Raw genomic sequence first — 18,059 nt, 5'->3', positions numbered from 1 at the left:
GTAGCGGTCCAAGAACCTCCTGGTACTTGATATTGTAGGATCTTGAACAAGCCATTTAATACCTCCATCAATAGTGCATCAATGTGCCTGTTTTCTCTCAGCCCCTCCAACATTTGTCATTTTTCTTTTTTGGTAAATTTGCCAATTGGGTGAGTGTAAGGTAGAACTTAATTCCCATGAGCATTGTAGGTAATGTCATAATGCTAGAACTAGAAGATCATTTGAAATATCTAGTGCACAAATAAGATGCAGAGGTTAAATGGCTTGTATAAGTCACATGGCTAATGAGTGGCAAAGCCAAGGTCTTAATTCTCAGGTCAGTGTTCTTTCTACCATACCACCCTGTGTTAAGGTATGTTGTTATTTGGAATGGGGTAACATATTAACCAGTTAGTACAACAGCTATATTTGATCTAGTTAATTCATTACTACCCATGTCAACTAGTAAAAATATGCCCTTGAAGGAAAAGGACATATAACAGGTAAGTGGGGTAGGTAAGTGCTACACATTTTAATGAGATGCCAAAGTAGAATGTTTATGGACTACTGGAGGTCAGCACATAGGAAGAATAAGACATGGAGAAGCCTCTGAATTAAATTCAGCAAACATTTATTAAATACCTATGTGTTAAATACTATGCCTGGCATTGGGTATGTAAAAGTAAAAAACAAAAACAATTCCTGACTTCACACAGCTTATAGAAGAGACATGTATCTATAAATAACTGTGATGCCATGTTGTGGACCAGGCCTGACACAGGCTGGTGTCCTGGCAGTTTGGGATTGATTCTGAGACAAAATGAGACATTCCTAATTAATCCAAGAGGAAACAGGCTTATTTAACAACAGCATAGAAATGATAGTCAGTGAGAAGACAGCACTTAAGATTGGATTAACTATCCTACTTCATTTCTAGAGGAAAATCCTCTGGCAAGATGGGTGGTGATTGTAAGTTGACAGGAACCTGCCTGTCAACTGCAATATGGCTTCAACCTTAGCCCCTTAGGACAATCAAGGCCAGTGTATTTGCTTTTCAGGGAAGGAAATAGCCTTACGTGAAGGGCTCTGTGTGTGTGTGTGTGTGTGTGTGTGTGTGTGTGTGTGTGTGCGTGCGCATACCCTGGTAGATATTTATCTCATCAATTAGAACATGATTAAGTACACAGGAAATTTTAAAGAGAAGCATTAGGGAGATATTGCTTCTAGTCATCAGGAATCAGAGGAAACTCCATGAAGGAGATGACACTTGGTAAGAACCTTGAAGAGAAGTATTTATTTATGTGTTTATTTAGCGAAGTTTTTAAAAAGGTAAAAATGGGCTGGTGGGGAAAATCTTTGATCCAGGATTGTACATTATAATAATGGCTAGCAGCCCACTTTGTTTTTTTTCAGGTGCTATTGTACCAGGAAATAAAGGGGTGCTTTTGTGCGCAGCTTTGGAGAGACTCCCTTTGGACATACCGCTGCAGGGGGTAGGTGAAGCATGTAGAAGATAATGAATTTGTAACATCTGGGAGACAATATCAGAGTGCCAGAAGGGGCTGGTGTATATGTGGCTTGTCCATCTCTTTGCCTCATTTATTTCCTTGAATTGTTTGCCTGGAAAGAAGGAGGAGGAAGGTGCGGAAGGGAGACAGAGACAGAACTATACAGAGACACACAGAGAGAGATTGTGGAAGCCATTTCTGATGATGCCTCCCCCCATCATCTAGGGTCTTGTGATCTCTGATTTTCAAGGAGATAGAAACGATGAGAGAATAAATGGGTGTCATATGTACTTTGTGGTATTCTCTCTTCATTTCCTCTCTTCCTGTTGCCACTCTTTCTGAGATAGCAGCCTGTGACCGGTGATTATACAGAGAGGTGCTGACGCCATAACTGATGTCAACCACAAAATGAAGTGACATGAGGAGAGCTTCCATGAATAGAAGAGAACTGGCAGCTCAAAGGAAGCCGGTGCAGTTGCAAGAAGAAAAGATCCATAGAAATTGGGACTGCCCATTATTACGAATCCCATTCAGTTTGTAGGGGGTAGGGGTGGGGAGGTGACTTTACCTCTGTTAGTCCATAATCCTGAGGCAAGGAGGAAGTAGAGAGGTTTATCTTGGCAAAGAGAAGGACCACATCTTCATGTGAGAAGGGGTGAAGGAGAAGGTGGCAAAAGGCATCTAGTGGATATAAGATGAGGAGGAAGAAAGAAGAGGGACCTCTCAGCAAATGACCTACATTTTTTTTCTTCGGTAAAATGAAGCAAGTTTCTCTTCTGAGAGGGTGAGGGAAGGAGAATTGTGGGAGGTTTGAGGTTTCGAAAAAGGTTTTGAAAAGCTACTGTGACGTAGGGCTGTGAGTCAATTAAGGTGTGAAAGTATTGCCTCACCACAATGAAGACTCAGTTGAGCTTACGTGTCATGAATTTGTAGCAGATCCATTCAGCATGATTTCATGATTTCCTCCAGCTTCATTCTCTAGCAACATGTGTATAGGAGTAAAGGCAGTGAATGTCAGGAGTCATCCAAGGCTGAGGCTTAGCAGGCAAGATCAGTGATGTAATAAGGGGGCAAAAGGATTCAAGAGATGAGACCAGGGTACAGTTGAACTGGTTCATAAAGAGGTTAAGATGAGGAAAAGTGAGTGTAGCCAGTGCAGGAGTGATTGCCTGGGAGAAAACTAGGAGGTTAAGAGATTAGAGGTGAAGGCGTGGACAAAAATCAGGGTTTGGTATTGGAAGACAGAGATAGAGGTGAAGCAACAGAAGACTGTGATCAGATAAAGGAATTTCAGAGCTCATGAACACGGATGTGGTACATTTGTGGGTGACACCAAGATCAAGTGTATGAAGATGTTTGTGTGTGACTGAGGTGGGGTGGAAGGGTAGGTCCGGTGAAATAGGCAAGTTGAGCAACTGTGAGGTTACAGTGTTGGAGGGAGGATCAATATTTATGTGGAAGTCCCCTAGAAGAGGGCAGGACAAATAAGCAGCAAGAGCTGCTGACTCAGTGGACCTTAAAAAGGGAGTACTTGCCCACGTCCCTCTTTTCCTTCGAGTTTCCAAGAGGGGATATTATTCTGGGACTCCTAGAGGAGTGGTTTTCTCCATCCTGGCGTCTTGGTTACTACTTCCATGTGGCAGCTGAAGCGAGGGCTCAGTAGGTGAGCTAAGCTTGAGCACTGGGGCCTTGACTGCCTTTTCTGTTTCGTGCATCTTTGCCTGATTGTAGGTGCCTGAGCAGAGATCCTGAATGTGTCCAACATTGGAGGCAACCTTCATAGTTTCTGGATTTCTCAATAGGTGCAGGCAGCTGATATCCCCTGCTTCGATTACATTGCTTCTTAGAGGAGAGGATGATCATCAACAGGAGAATGAACCTAGGCCCTAGCCTGGCTGTCCAGAAGTCATGGACTTGGAAGATATTGTTTGCATGGCATAGAGCTGAGAGGAAATGGAAAACTATTCAAAAGTCGCACAAACTGCATAGTGTCTTTGATGTTTTAAGAATTTGATCAGAAGACTATAATAGGAGTTATGTCACCGCTTGGAGGCAGCTAGATGGCTCAGTGGATAGAGCCCTGGGCCTGGAGTCAGGAAGACCTGAGTTCATATCTGGCCTGTCACTAGCTCTGCGACCTGGGTGAGTCACTTAACCTCTGCTTGCCTTAATCCAATGGAAAAGGAAAATGACAAATCACTCCATTGTCTTTGCCAAGAAAAAACCCATAGACAACATTGACATTCTATGGCGTATGGGGTCATGAAGAGTTGGACACAACTGAATAACAACAATGTGCTACTGCTGCTGGCTGTTTAAGTTGTTCAGTTTTGTGTGTGTGTTATTTATTGCTTTTGGGTAAAGGGAATTAACAGCTCTCTTGCACTTCATTCATGCTGTACACTGAGTAACTTTGATTCCCATGAGCCAAATCAAGTAATCTCCCTTAAGGCTTTGGATATAGAAAGCCAAAGAATGAGAGAAAAAGAACCTGACCTTGCTTTTAGATGGTTAGGCTCTTCCAGAACCTGTATTCCTGGGTCCAGAGCTGAAAGGGGCCCGTCGGTGGAAGGGAAGAACGCTCCTACATCGCACTGCCTTGGACCAAGCTAGTGTTTTCCATTGCCCTTTTCGCCAAAACAAAAACAAAATACTTAAGCCAATTCAAGAAAGCAAGCAAGTAAAAAATAAATAAATAAATAGATAAATAAATACAAACAAGTCTGGCAGTTTATGTACTTACAAATGTTCCTTAGCCGGAATCCTCCACCTCTTTAGTGAGGGATATGTATATTATGTCCTCTATTCTCTCAAACTGAGATTATTCATTGCAAGTCATCCAAATCCACCTATCTTTTATTGTTGTTTTCATTTACATTAGTATATTCAAGATGTAAATTTTTTTTGGTTCTCTGTATCACTTCATGTAAGTCTTTCCATGTTTTTCTGAATACATCTCTTATAACATTTCTTTTTTTCTCTCTACAATAATATTTCATTGTATTAATAAATCACAATTTATTCAGCTATTTCCCAGTAGATAGGAATCCATAGTTTTCAGTGTTTTGCTACCACAAAAATTTCATTTACATTCAAAACTTTTAAAACCTAGCCATATGAATTAGACTTCCCAACTCTTTATAGAGACAATAGACCAGAGATGCAAAATGAAACAATATTTCTGATCATGGGTTCATGTGTGGACTTGCTTTGTTTGATTATGCATTTCTGTTAAAGGAAGGAGGGGTGAATGTAGCAGGATTTGAGGATAATGAGGGAAGTTAGTAATAATGATGCAAAAAAAAGACCATTGAAACGGTTGTGTTTTTTTTCAATATACAGAAGAGAATGGAAATAAAAACTTTGAAGCTAATATGATGGATTTTTTATATACTTTTTTTTTGGTGAGGCAATCGGGGTTAAGTGACTTGCCCAGGGTCACACAGCTAGTAAATGTCAAGTGTCTGAGGCTACATTTGAACTCAGGTCCACCTGACTCCAAGGCCAGAGGTCTATCCACTGAACCATCTAGCTGCCCTGATCTTTTGTATACTTAAAAAAACCAAGCTCTACATAATAGAGATTTGTAGTTTCATATAGAATCCTCTCTTTTACTGTTTATATTTATTGGTCAAGTTCAGAATAAGGAAAAAAATTATTGCTGTACTATATTTGAATGTATATTTATAGGTCATATAAAAAAGTAAGTTGGGGTATATGGGGTATTCAGGAAGGACTGGCACCCCTGGTGTGAAGGCTTGCCAAGCCCTTTTTCAGGGCTGCTCATCCTCCTTTGGTGCCCACCTTCACCCAATTCTCACCTGTGGCTCCAAGAAGCTGTAGCGTGTGCAGCTGTCTCAGCAGATGGGCTAAACCAGGTTGAGAGTAACTGACAGGTCTGAAACCTACTGGTGAGTTAGGGAGTTGTCTATCTCAAGCATGTGAAGATTCTCTCTAGCTGACTGGGCAGACAAGACTAATTTGTTCCAATAGCTATGAAGGCAGCTGAAGCAGGTGCTGTGGACTGCTATGAGCCACACAGCTAAGACACCAAGGTCATATGCTGCATCCTGGGCCATCACAGGTTGTCTTGATATTTGTCCTGCCACTGGACTTAAATGACTTAGGAAGAGAGAGTGAGGCAACTGTGCCTCACTTAAATCCAATTCATACACAAGTCAAGACATTACTTATAATGCCATTGGCCCTCTTCAAAAATGAAGAATGAACAACAATACAACAGTAAGTCACTGGAGGACATGGGTGCCATGAGGCTTCCATCCCAGGAGGTATTTCCAAATGTGACCTGTAGCCCCAAGTATCTCAGCTTACAGTCCTGGTTTCTAAAATTGTACCAAAACGTTAATGAGCTAATAATGGTTTAAATTATTTCTCCCAGTGTTATTTGCATTTTAACCAGTACCTCTTGCTTTAAACCAGGATTTCTTAACCTTTTATGTGCTATAGACTCTTTTGACAATCTGGTGAAGTCTTTGCTCAGAATAATGTATTTAAATTCACAAAATAGAATACACAATATCATGAAGAAAATTAATCATATTGAAATAGTTGTCAAAATATTTTTAAAAACAAGTCCATAGACTCTAGATTAAGAACTCCTGCTTTAAACTAAAGTTTTCTAAACAATTCTCTTTCTCGTTCTTTATATATTGAAATGTTTCTGTTTGTCGAAGATTGTTATAATAAAAGAGAAAATTAAAAAGCCTCTCTAATCCAGCATATGCAGAAATAAGTAATAGTTAGCTTTTATGTAGCCCTTTAAGCTTTACAAAGCACTTCATCTATGTTAATAAAACCTGATTGTCATTATGTTACTCCACTAGACAGAAAACTGAATGCAGTTTCCTTCTCATACAGGCATGCCGGAACATGCTCAGATAGCATATAAACATTTCCTGTATGGCCAACAGCATGTTCTCTGATAATGATACAAAATGAGCAATGTTTTATTGGTCAAAATCGATGTGACCACAACAGCAGCAGCCAGCTACCAAACAGGATGATTAGAAAAAGAGCAATAATTCAGAAGACACAGTACTGCCAATATTTCATTAATAGCAGGTATCATTTGCTCTTTTAAAAACACAAAGTCAAATATTTTTGTTTAAAAAAAATTCTTACTTAACCAATGTAGCATTTAGGAGTTTTTTATCCCTTAATCCTAAATGTGGTGATAAATGTAGTACTATTTTAATACAACTGTTTTGAATTTTGGTTTCTTTAATTTTTAAGTAATGACTCATGCCTTAGGTCAGGCCAAGGAAACTAAGGTTCACAAAATACACATTTTATTCTGACCTGACTAAATATATAGTTTAGCAAATTATAATTTTTTGCTCCCTTAGACTTACTACCTTAGGCAAATATTCATTTATACTTGTCCTTAGAGATTGCCTGATTCATCATTTACTAAGATAGCAATTGACCTTATATCTGGAAAATACTCATGATATTTTCTTTCTCTAGCATTCATTCACTATAAGTATGAAAAAAATCAATTATTCCAACACTAAAATGAAATGCTTTTCTCAGTTTATAATACTTCTCTATTCTAGATTATCAAAAGTACCATTGCATCCCTGATGAAGTCCTATGGGGGAAAAAACAATCCTTGCTTATCCTTTAATAATTTCCATTGAAATTATTTGTCCATCATATACTAATCCTGAATCTCTTACTTGTGCAAAGGTTGTACATTTATTTCTGAACAGTCTCTTTATATCCATATAGATTTTCCCAATCAATGAAAGACAATTGTAAGTCTAAATGAGCCAGAACTATAATGTGTTTTTTTATTTATGCAAATTCTGCTCTGTGGGAAAGCATTCAGTGATTGTTCTAGGGGTGTGGGAGAAGGCACTTCTTTTATGTACATTCTAAAGTATAATTTAGTAATTCAGTACAATGTTCTAAGATTGGTCTCAAAGCAATTTAGGCAGGTCCTTGTTTATTGTGAGTACCCACTGTCCGCGCTGGTACTATGTGGAGCACTTCAATTAAAAGGAATTATTTCCTGCTCTACAACTAGTAAATATCTTTAGAAAAAAAATTAACAGAATTACTCAGTGGTTATATACTGTCCATTAATGGTGGGTCTAACCTATTCATTATCATAGAAATGGCTACCAACTGCATCCAGGGCCATCACCAGTCATTCTGATCTATATCTTGCCACTTGACCCAGATAGCACCAAAGGAGAAAATGAGGCTGACGGCTTTGCACAGCCCTCCCTCACTTAAATCCAATTCACTTGCAAGTCATGGCATCATGTCCCTGAGGTCATGGTCTTTTCTGCCAACGACAAACAACAACAAGAAGCGTGAACCCTAAGGATGTTATCTCAATCTGGGAACCTGACTTATCAGTGAGAGTGGGAGCTGAGATAAAGACCCCTCCCCCATCTTGAACTTCTATAGGCTAAATCATCTAATGTGTCCTATTCTACAACAAATATCATAATGGTGGTCATGGAAAAGGTGAAATAGAAAGGGGGAAAACATCATAATGTGGTAGAAAAAGCTTTGGACTGGGAAATCATCAAACTTAAGACAAGCTCAGCAACTGACTAATTTTGTGATCTTGAGCACATCATTAAATGTCAAGTCAAGTCTAAAAGTAATTAATAAGCACTTAACTATATGCCAGGCACTGTGCTAAGTGCTGGGGATACAAATAAAAGCAAAAAGACTGCCCCTGCCCTCAAGGAGCTTATAGTCTATTGGGGAATAGTACATAAAAGGAATATGAAAAGTAGGGGTGTGTGGGGCAACCTTATGGGGGCATGATAACAAAGTCCGGGCTTTGAAAGATAGCTAGTTTGAGTCCTTCCTCAAAATGGAGGTTATGGGAAGAGCACACCAATGGAAGAAGGGGCAGAGGGAGAAGGCAGCTGAGGCATGGTGGTAAATGTACATGGAGAGTGTACTTTGTTTTCTTCAGCTGTATCATGAGACAGTTGAGCAAATATGATCCCGGCAGTTCTGACCAGCTCTATAGTTTTACAATTTTATTAATTTATTCGCTCCTTTTTCACTTTTCCCGGATATTTTAACTTTTAAAGGGGGGAGGAGTGGAAGAGGGGACTAGCAGCTGAGTCCTGGTCCACTAACTGGACCATTAATCTTTAAGGTGATCACTTTCAATAATAATTAATGGCAGGGGCAGCAAGGTGATGCAATGGCTAGAGCACTGGCACTGGAGTCAGGAGGACCTGAGTTCAAATCCATCCTCAGACACTTGACACTAGCTGTGTGACCCTGGGCAAGTCAATTAACTCCGATTGCCTCACTAAAAAATAATAATAATAATAATTCACAGTGACAAAACTTAAACAGTACCAAATTTAATTAGAACCTAGGTCTTCTAAAATTATTCATAGAATCTCTAGTTAGAGAAGATACCAAAAAAGGCCATCTAGTGCAATCCAAACCTGAACTTAGTTCCTTCTACTAAATACTTGAGAAGTTGCCATGCAGCCCTTCTGGGAAACTCTTGTTAGGGAAGGGCCTGATGACATCACCTAGTTAGTTCAGGGTCAATTTCAGGATGAAATGAGGCACTTGTAAGTCATTGAAAAGTTAATAAAAGGAGGTCATAACAAGGATATACAATAAGGATACAGAAGCACTTATCTTCTATAGACTCTCCCCTCACCCCACCTCCCTCCTCCAGTCTCCATATGGAAATGTGCCTGGTAAGCAGGGCAGGGTACAGTGACTCAGTACTTTTTCTTTTATGATGCCATTTTTAAATAGATTTTATTCTTCAGGACAAGAATTAAATTTCCACTTGTTTATAGTTCTGATAAAGTACAACGTTCACTTCTCTCCCTCTGCATACATTCAAGTATTCAGAATACTCATGTTTACACAGTAGTTGAAATGTTACTTTTGAATTACAACTGCTTTGGCTACAAATGAGTCCTTCAATTTTTGAAAAGCTGTGCGGAATGCTCTTTCTTTTGGTGTGTTTAGTCAACCTCTTCAATGAGAAGTTCAGGAGAAGCACCTCTGGATGAGGCTGCTTCACCACTTGGGAATCCACCAAGTGTCTCCTGCACTCTGGTATAGCTTAGTAAAGATTGCATTGTAGACCTGCTCCAGTTCTTTTTGTCAATGCTCACAATTCTTCCTTCTCAGTGGGAGGTGATGCAGTGGATAGAGCACCGGCTCAGAAGTCAGGAGGACCTGAGTTCAAATCCGACCTCAGACCAAACACTTGACATTTACTAGCTGTGTGACCCTGGGCAAGTCACTTAACCCCAATTGCCTAAAAAATAAAACAAAAAAAAAATCTTCCTTCTTAGTAGTTTAGTTCTCATCCAGTCAGCTGATTATTTTGTTACATTTGTCAAGGATCTTCTTTTTTGTCTTCATCACCAGTTTTGTCTTGGAATTTCTCATCCTCCACTGTAGCCTTCATGTCAAAAGCACAAGATTTCAGGTGAGTTCTTGGAAGAAACCTTGTCTCTCTCATATTTATCTTATAATTCTTAGCTACCTTTGTCATTGGTGATGGTGATCTCATTCTCTTTGCCTGTGTTCTTCTCCACAGTAGATACACTAAGGATGCCACTTATATAAATTGCAAAGGTTACTCAATCTGAGGAACACCCTTAGGGACAGGGGAAAATCCTATGAGCTCAAACTTGCCAAGCAGGTTGCTACCCTTCATCATTTTGTCCTCACCTTCATAAACCTCAATTAGCACACCAGGCTGGTTTTCTGAGTAGGTGGTAAATGTCTGCTTGGTAGGAACGGTGGTATTGCATTTGCTCAGAATTGCCATAACTCCACTAGCAGTTTCGATACCAAGGAAACACGGAATGATGTCCAAAAGCAGCAAACCCTGAACATTCCCAGATGTATTCCCTGAACAAGATGACAACCCGGCCCATAAGCAACAGCCAAGACAGGATTGATGTCCTTGCTCAGTTCCTTGCCGCTCAAGTTTGCCACTTCATGGAAGTTTCTTGATCTTAGAGATATGTGTCACCAACCCACCAAGATGATGTCATGAATCTATGACTTGTCTAGTTTGGCATCACTTAGGGCCTTTTCCATGGAGTCTAGTGTGCCACAAAAAGTCATCATTCATCCCTTTGCAAAGTGCATGCGTAATCGATGTACAGACTTCACAGGAGTCAGTCTCAATACTGGCCTGGGTTACTAGAAGAGAGGATAGGCTTTGGTATTTCACCAAATACCAAAAGTGGTATATGGCACTTTGGCAGATAGCCCTCTTGTTTTTACTGAAGTCCTTCTTGTGCTTTTGCTTGTATTAAGCAATGAAATAGCTGATTGTGGAATTGTCAAAGTTCTCCCCACCCAAGTAGGTGTCCCCAGCTGTGGACTTGACTTGAAAGATGCCATCTGCAATGGTAAGAATGGAGACATTAAAAATTCCACCTCCAACATCAAAGGTCAACACATTTCTCTCCTCACCAACCTTTTGGTCCGTGCTATAAGCAATAGCAGCAGCAGTTGGCTCACTGATGATCTGGCACACGCTGAGATCATTGATGGTTCCAGCATCTATGATGGTCTAATGTTGGGGATCATTGAGGTAGACTGGTGTTGTGACCACAGCATTTGTAACAGTCTTCCCAAGGTAAGCTATGACAATTTCTTTCATATTGGTCAAGACCATAGAAGAGAGTTCTGGATAGAAGCTTTTGTTTTCCCCTCCGTACTCCACTTAGATCTTAGGCCTGCCTGAGTCATTCATCACAAGAGGCCAATGCTTCATGTGTGACTGTACAACTGTATTATCTAGTCTGCAACCAATCAAATATTTGGCATCAAAGATTGTGTCGATGAGGTTCATTGCAACTTGATTCTTTGCATCACTCCCTAAATGTTCTGTGTTGGTGAAGGCAACACAGATTCCCTGATTCCTTGATGTTTAACAATGATATTCACTTTCCTGTGTTAAAGACTCCCACACAGGAGTAAGTGGTGCCAAGATCATTGCCAACTGTGGGTCCCTTTGACATGGGTGCTATGGTGTCAAGGTCATTGCTGATTGATGAAGAGTAAGAAGAGCTGCTGCTGGATAGAGTTAACCTTACTTAGTCTTTAGATATCCACCAAGTCAGAGGAGCCTGAACTCCATTCAGGACTTTTATGGTCTTAGGAGACCAAGAATCTGTATCAGGGGAGGTAGAATCCAATCAGGTCTCAGGACAGCTTTGTCTCTGCTGTCCTGAGGGAAAACTAATCCCTGTTGTGAGTTGGGGGGAGGAAGGGAGTGGGTAGAGTTTTGTCCTGTCACACCTCTAGTGAAGTGGAACCACTAGGTCCAAAGTCAGTACGTTCTACTTTTCAGTAGTTCTGATTGCTGGAAAGTTTTTCATTATATCAAGTCTTTGTTTTGTAACTTCCACCCACTAGCCCTAGTTCTGCCCTCCAGGGCCAAGAAGAACAAGTCCAATCTCTCTTGGCCATGATAGCTATACAACTGGAACACCGCTATCATTTACTCCCACTCTATTTCCAACTCTTCTCTTCCAAAGCTAAACTGATTCTCAGACAACCTGATTGTGGGGCTCTTTACCATATTGGCTTCCCTCCTCTAGATGTTCTTCAGCTTATCAATGATGTTATTAAAAATTAGCACTCAGATCCAAAAACAAAACTTGAGGTATGACCAGAATATAGTAGGACTATCACCTCTTCAAAAGTGATTATAGTAATTTTTTTTGGCAACTCTACCACACCAATAACTTATACTAAGATGACATGCTACTAAAACTCCCATATATTCTTTCAGGTGAACTACTGCCTAGCCACACCTCACTTCATGTTGGGGGCAGCTCCTATCAGTGAAACTCATCTTCCACAAGAGAAGTGAAAGAGGCTTCAAACTAACATCTTGGGTGCAGCCCAAGTAACTGAGATTTGGTTAGACATATTTAGTCTTCCCAACTAATAGACATGTCCACACAATCCAATCGGGAGATGCTTTCTAAAGTCTCCCCAAAAAACTCTGTAAGCTTATAAAAATATCCATTATAAGCTTATCAAATTGATCAGGAAGCAATGCTTTATAGATATCTTGTTAAATTAAAAAAGAGTTTTACTGATGTATTTTGTTTTACGTTATATTCATTTTGAAATATATTACTTTCTCTGCCTTAAGCAGTCAGCTATCACTTGTAACAAAGATTTTAAAATGTAGGAGGAAAGTCCCCTCTCTCCCTATGGAGCATGCTCAGTCACCATTCCTGGTTCTAGGTTACCTGTTGAGGCTTGGGGCTGGGGAGTAGGAGGGTTGTTTCCAGTCAAATAAGATTCAGATTATCATCTCAAAGGGCTGGCTCTTTGTGATGGCAAAGTCCCCTAATTGGCTGCTGAACTGGAAGAGCTGATGACTCAGTAGATGTGCAAAAGTAAGCTACCAGCCCCTACCCTTCTATCTTCCTTTCTGGCCAAGAAGTGTGTGAACTATTTCAACGTGCATCCTGAGAGCCCTGTGGGGGAAAGGGCAATTGTCCCTATTGTTGTCCCCCTTGATTTGTATGCATCCATAATCAAATGTCCTCCCTAGGATGGTATCTCTGGCTGCCTTCACTTTGTGTGTGTCCTTTCCTTAATTGAATGAGTATCTTGTTCTGCAGGTGTTTATATGAATTCAAAAAGTGTAAGAAAGCCTCTGTTTTGGAGAGGTTGGCCACTGACAAGAGAACTGGTACAAGCCTGCTGTTTTAGTAGAAGAGTTGTAAGTTGTAAGAGCAGTAAGAGAGTTGTAAGAAAGTTGCAAGTGCCCAAGTGAGATGAAAGGTGAAATGCCTAATTAGTAGTTCTGCAAACTGTTTTATATTTTGAAAAAGTTTACATATTAGCTTCCCAGAAGATGGTAAAAGTGGCTATAAATTGTGACTATGTTCTGTTCTGGTCATTCTGTTATAATGCATTCTGTGATTCTTTTATGCTTAGCATTCCTTTGTGTGCAGGAATAAATTCCCTGTTCCATAACTGGTTCCTATTGCACTTTGAGTACTTGTCACTCCTCCTTTGGGGAGACCTAGACACATCAGAATATAATTTTCTATAATTAAAATTGTCCCCTAGAGAGCTTGGTTGTAGTGCTTAATGAGCCAATGAGTATGAGAAAATGGAGACCACCTTTTGACAGAGGTCAAGCTTCTAAGGCTTAAGTCTCATCCGAAGTATATGCCTGGATACAGGATGGGGAGAGGCAAGGGCCCCAGTCTCTGTGGGCTCAGCCAAAGGGCGTCTAATGCTGGGGGGGGGAAAGATCAGCAAAACCAACCAATATACTGATCTTGAATCAAAAAGACCTAAGTTTTTAAGGCTTGCCTTCATGGCCTTGGGCAAATCACTAAACTTCACAATACCCCAGGCAATTCTACAAAACATTAAGTTTCATATCTTCATTGGCAGAGAAAGTATCTCAATGGAACTTCCCATACCAATGAAGTCCCAGGCCCAGTTAAAACTAAACAAAATATGACCCAAACAGACATTTACACTACATAAAATAGATTTGTCTTAAAACCTAAAGATTAAAGATTCTATGGACGCAGTGATACCTTTTTGAGACTCTTAGGGATGACCAAATGACTGCTTCCAGTCATGTGGCGGTCTAGCACTGAAAGGACTTTTGTTTTAGAATGACGTGCTAAGTCCAGAATGATCTCTTGATCCTCCCCGTTGTGGGGAGAAGAGGGGTGGTAGGGTGCATCATCTGTTAAAAGAAGAGCTTTCAATTCATCTCTTGGCAGTAACTTTCCCATATGGCAATTAGTGCTGTTATCTGCTTGAACTGGGGGTTGGAGGTGGACACTGCTGTTCCCTCATCTCTCCACCTGACCCTAGACTCAAACAGGTGAACTTTCACGTGGGCTTCTGCTGGTCTTTTCTGTTTTGTGTTTCCTTTCCTGATAAGTGACTGAGCGTCAACCTCAAGGTGAAATGTATCCAGGATTGCAAGCAGCCTTTTGAGTTCAAAGGATCTGGAGGTCCTGTGTCCTATGAGAAGTGATGACCATTGTAGCATTTAGCCAGCAGATAAAGGAGCAAATGACTGCTGAAGCAGCCAAGCGTGAAGTTCAGAGAAATGATGAGATAATATAGAACCAAGGTGGAATATAAAATGCCTAATTAGCAATTCTGAAAACTGCTTTATGTTTTGATGAAGTTTAAGCACCAGCCACCAGTACATAACTGAATGTTGTAAAGAAATATTTCATAGAATTTTAAAGGAGGAAGCAACCTTGGAGATCATTTATTATAATTATATGATATGAAGTATTTAAAAGCAATCATTATTCTAAAAAGTTAATATGTCACATTAATAGGCTATTATAAAGACACTGAGATTTTTAATAATGAGTACAATTGAATTAGTTAATTCTGGCAATTAATCCAAAAGGAAAGTGATTTTATTTTGACAGGCAAGAAATAAAATTTCGTATGGTACAATATAGAAAGCTTAGGTTTAGTGGTGTAATAAGACTTTCCTTTTATGTGTGTTAAAGGACATAAAGCAGAGCACAAGTGGCTGTTTTATAAGAGACTTAATCAAGAGAAAAATCTGTGCTTATCCATAAACTTGCCTGAGTAACATTAGAAAGGAATTGAAATTAATTAGGTAGGCTAAAAGTGACAGATACCCATATTAAAAAGAAAATTGCTCACTTTTTATATATGGAAGTATTGCAAATAATATTTTAATTAACAAAAAGTTTCTTTTTTAAAACTTTCTGGAAATTTTAAATTTCTTCTTTCCTGTCTTCAATATCTCTGTCAGTTTAAAAAGGAATGCAATAATCAACAACCAAATCCAAACCTGTATCTGAAATTCCAAAAACAGCTAATGTTTAATAGCTGTTTAAATAAATAAATAAATGTTTAAAAGCTGTTAATATAAAAATTCTAAGAAAGTTGTCATTATAGTCACCTGTGTTAAGACATTTCTCCAATGTATTTGATACTCATAAATTTCTTCTTTAAAGTAGTTTCTCACTTGAAATTTTTAATCCTTTTCCATGGTCTCAATGATCACCTAGTAGATGCTTTCAAATTTGAATTTCTTGCCAACCTCTTACCTGAGCTCTGTTACTGACATCCCAAATACTTGCTGGCATAGGCATGCATGGAACAGGGGCCTTGTGTGATGGTACACACAGAGCACTCCCTGTTAGCTTTTCTCCCTCCGTTCATGGAAAGAGCCAATGGGAATACTCACCTAAGCTCTGTCAACACAACAAGCCGGTGCCTGGCTCTACACACATATGATTGCTAGATATCTCCTTCTGGATGTCCTTCTAAGCACCTCAGATTCAACATGTTAAAAGTTACACTCATTTTCTTCCTTTTCAAAATCTATCTTTTCTCTTAATTTCTCTGTCTTCGATGATGGTAACACACTTCCAGTCACTTAGCCTCAAAATTTTGGAAATTTCTGCTTTTCTCCCTTCTAATTAGTTGCCAAGTCCAGTTGATTTTAGATCCACAATTTCTCTCAAACCCATACAGATTGACTGTTGCAATCCTAATTTAGGCCTTGTTACCTTCCAAATAGTTTTCCTGCATACAGCCTTACCAAACTCTAATTCATCCTTCTCAGGTTTGCCAAAGGAATTTTCTCATTGCATAGGTCTGTCTGATTATATCACTTCCCTGCTCAAAAATTTTCAGTGTCTTCCTGTTGCACAGAGGATCAAAGTCAAGTAAGATAATGTTTTTAAAAAAGAGTGCCTGGCACAGTGCCTGAATATAGTAGGTACTATGTAAAGCATTCTGCCAATAAATAGTGCCTATTATGTGCCAGGCACTGTGCTAAGCACTAGGGATACAAGAGGTTAAAGACAGTCCCTGCCCTACAAGAGCTCACAACATAAATGCTTATTTCCATTTCCCTTCCTCTAAGCTCCTTAGCCTGGCAGTCAAGACCCTTCATAATTTGCCTCCCACCTAATTCTCCAACTTTATTTCATAATATTTATTTTTTCACATTATATTCCAGTCAAATCAGACTATTAACAACTACCTGATTTCAAAGGCAGCACAGTACCATGAAAAGGCATTAGATGAGGAGTTAATAGGTCTATTTTTTTATCTTAGTTTTGCTACTAACTGCTTGTGTGAACTTTGCCAAGTTAGATCGCCTCTGTGGGTCTTAGTTTTCCTGTTGGTAAAACGAAAACTAAATGCTCTCTAATATTCCTTTCAGCTTTAGCAATCTATAACTTGTCAGGCCTTCTCTCACCTCCATATATTTGAGCAGACTCTTGTCCTGGAAGGGACCACTCCCTCCCCACTCCCACGTCTGCCTTTTGGAAATTCTTCCCTTCTTTCAAGGCGAGGGTCAGTTATTTCTTCTGACATTGTCTTCCCTGACCTTAGCTCCAGAAATAATCTTTTAATCTTACTCTGATTTCTCCTCCCTCTGCATCACCTTTCCTATGTTTTTTTTTTATCATATTTTAACCAAGATTTAGAGGTGGAAGGGACCCATTTTCATTTCAATACACATTTTTAAAACATCCGTTACATGTGGTCTCAGCCCATTTTCTGCAAGAGGCTTTCCTGCAAGTTTCCTTCTATGGACTAGTGTGGTCTCTTCAGAGATTATCTCCTTCTATTTCTTCTATGTCTTGTATGTGCCTCATCCATTCTATGTTGTCTCCTCCATCACAATGTGAGGGTAGGGTCTATTTTGACCTTTCTTTGCATCTCCAGCCCTTAGCTCAGTGCCTGGCAATTAGGAAGCACTTAATAAGTACTTGCTTACTAACCAACAAAAATGGAAAGAGAAGTGATGTGAGTTTTGTGCATAAGTCATGAAGTAGTAGAACCCAGAAGCAGCATTTGAACTTACTTAGATCTTCTGACTCCAAATGCAGCATTCTGTCTATAGTGTCATGTGGCATTATTTCTATATGTGTCTTATCCTTGATTAAACTATACATTACTTAAGGGCAAGAACTGGATTTAGAGTCACATGACTGGTTCTGCTATGATGTGACTTAGGGCACCTCTCTGGGCCTCAGCTGCCCTATCTATGAAATGAAGGGTTTGGACTAGATGACCTCCAAGGTCCTTTCCTGATCTAAGTCTATAATCTTGTGAACTAGCCATTTTTCATTTTTATACACCTCACCTACCACAGTACACTGGACATAAAGGGTGCCCAATAAATGTTTGCTAAAATGAAGATATGTTAAATTAAGGTTTATTTCATCCAGAATCCCATTGATCACATTTTTACTAGATTTATAGAGGCTCTCCCAGTACCTGACATTGCTCTTTACATATATATATATATATATATATATATATATATACATACACACACACATATACATATACATATACATATATATATGCATACACACACACACACACACACACACACACACACACATAAAAGAGACTGATTGAATGCCTATTTTACCCCGTGGGTGTGATCATGTTTTTCAGAGCAATCACATATACTTTGTACAGAGCCATTCATGACTCACATTGAAAGCTCTATATCATGAGAAATTCAACCCCCCAGATGCTCTCAGATTGTCCCAAACC

At 39.5% G+C, this 18,059-nt stretch overlaps 1 long non-coding RNA gene across 1 annotated transcript; it reads left to right on the top strand.

Moving 5' to 3' along the window:
- Positions 1–1,135: 1,135 nt before the first annotated feature.
- Positions 1,136–4,392, top strand: LOC144455214 (uncharacterized). Its single transcript, XR_013483930.1, has 2 exons — positions 1,136–1,249; positions 1,393–4,392. It is a non-coding gene; the product is annotated as an uncharacterized LOC144455214 (long non-coding RNA).
- The last annotated feature ends 13,667 nt before the right edge of the window (positions 4,393–18,059 follow it).

Source organism: Phascolarctos cinereus, unplaced genomic scaffold (genome assembly GCF_003287225.1).
Source record: "Phascolarctos cinereus isolate Bilbo 61053 unplaced genomic scaffold, phaCin_HiC Scaffold_9;HRSCAF=440, whole genome shotgun sequence".
Lineage (NCBI taxonomy): Eukaryota > Metazoa > Chordata > Mammalia > Diprotodontia > Phascolarctidae > Phascolarctos > Phascolarctos cinereus.
The sequence above is the reverse complement of the archived record's forward strand: the minus strand, read 5'-3'. Positions and strand labels throughout refer to the sequence as shown.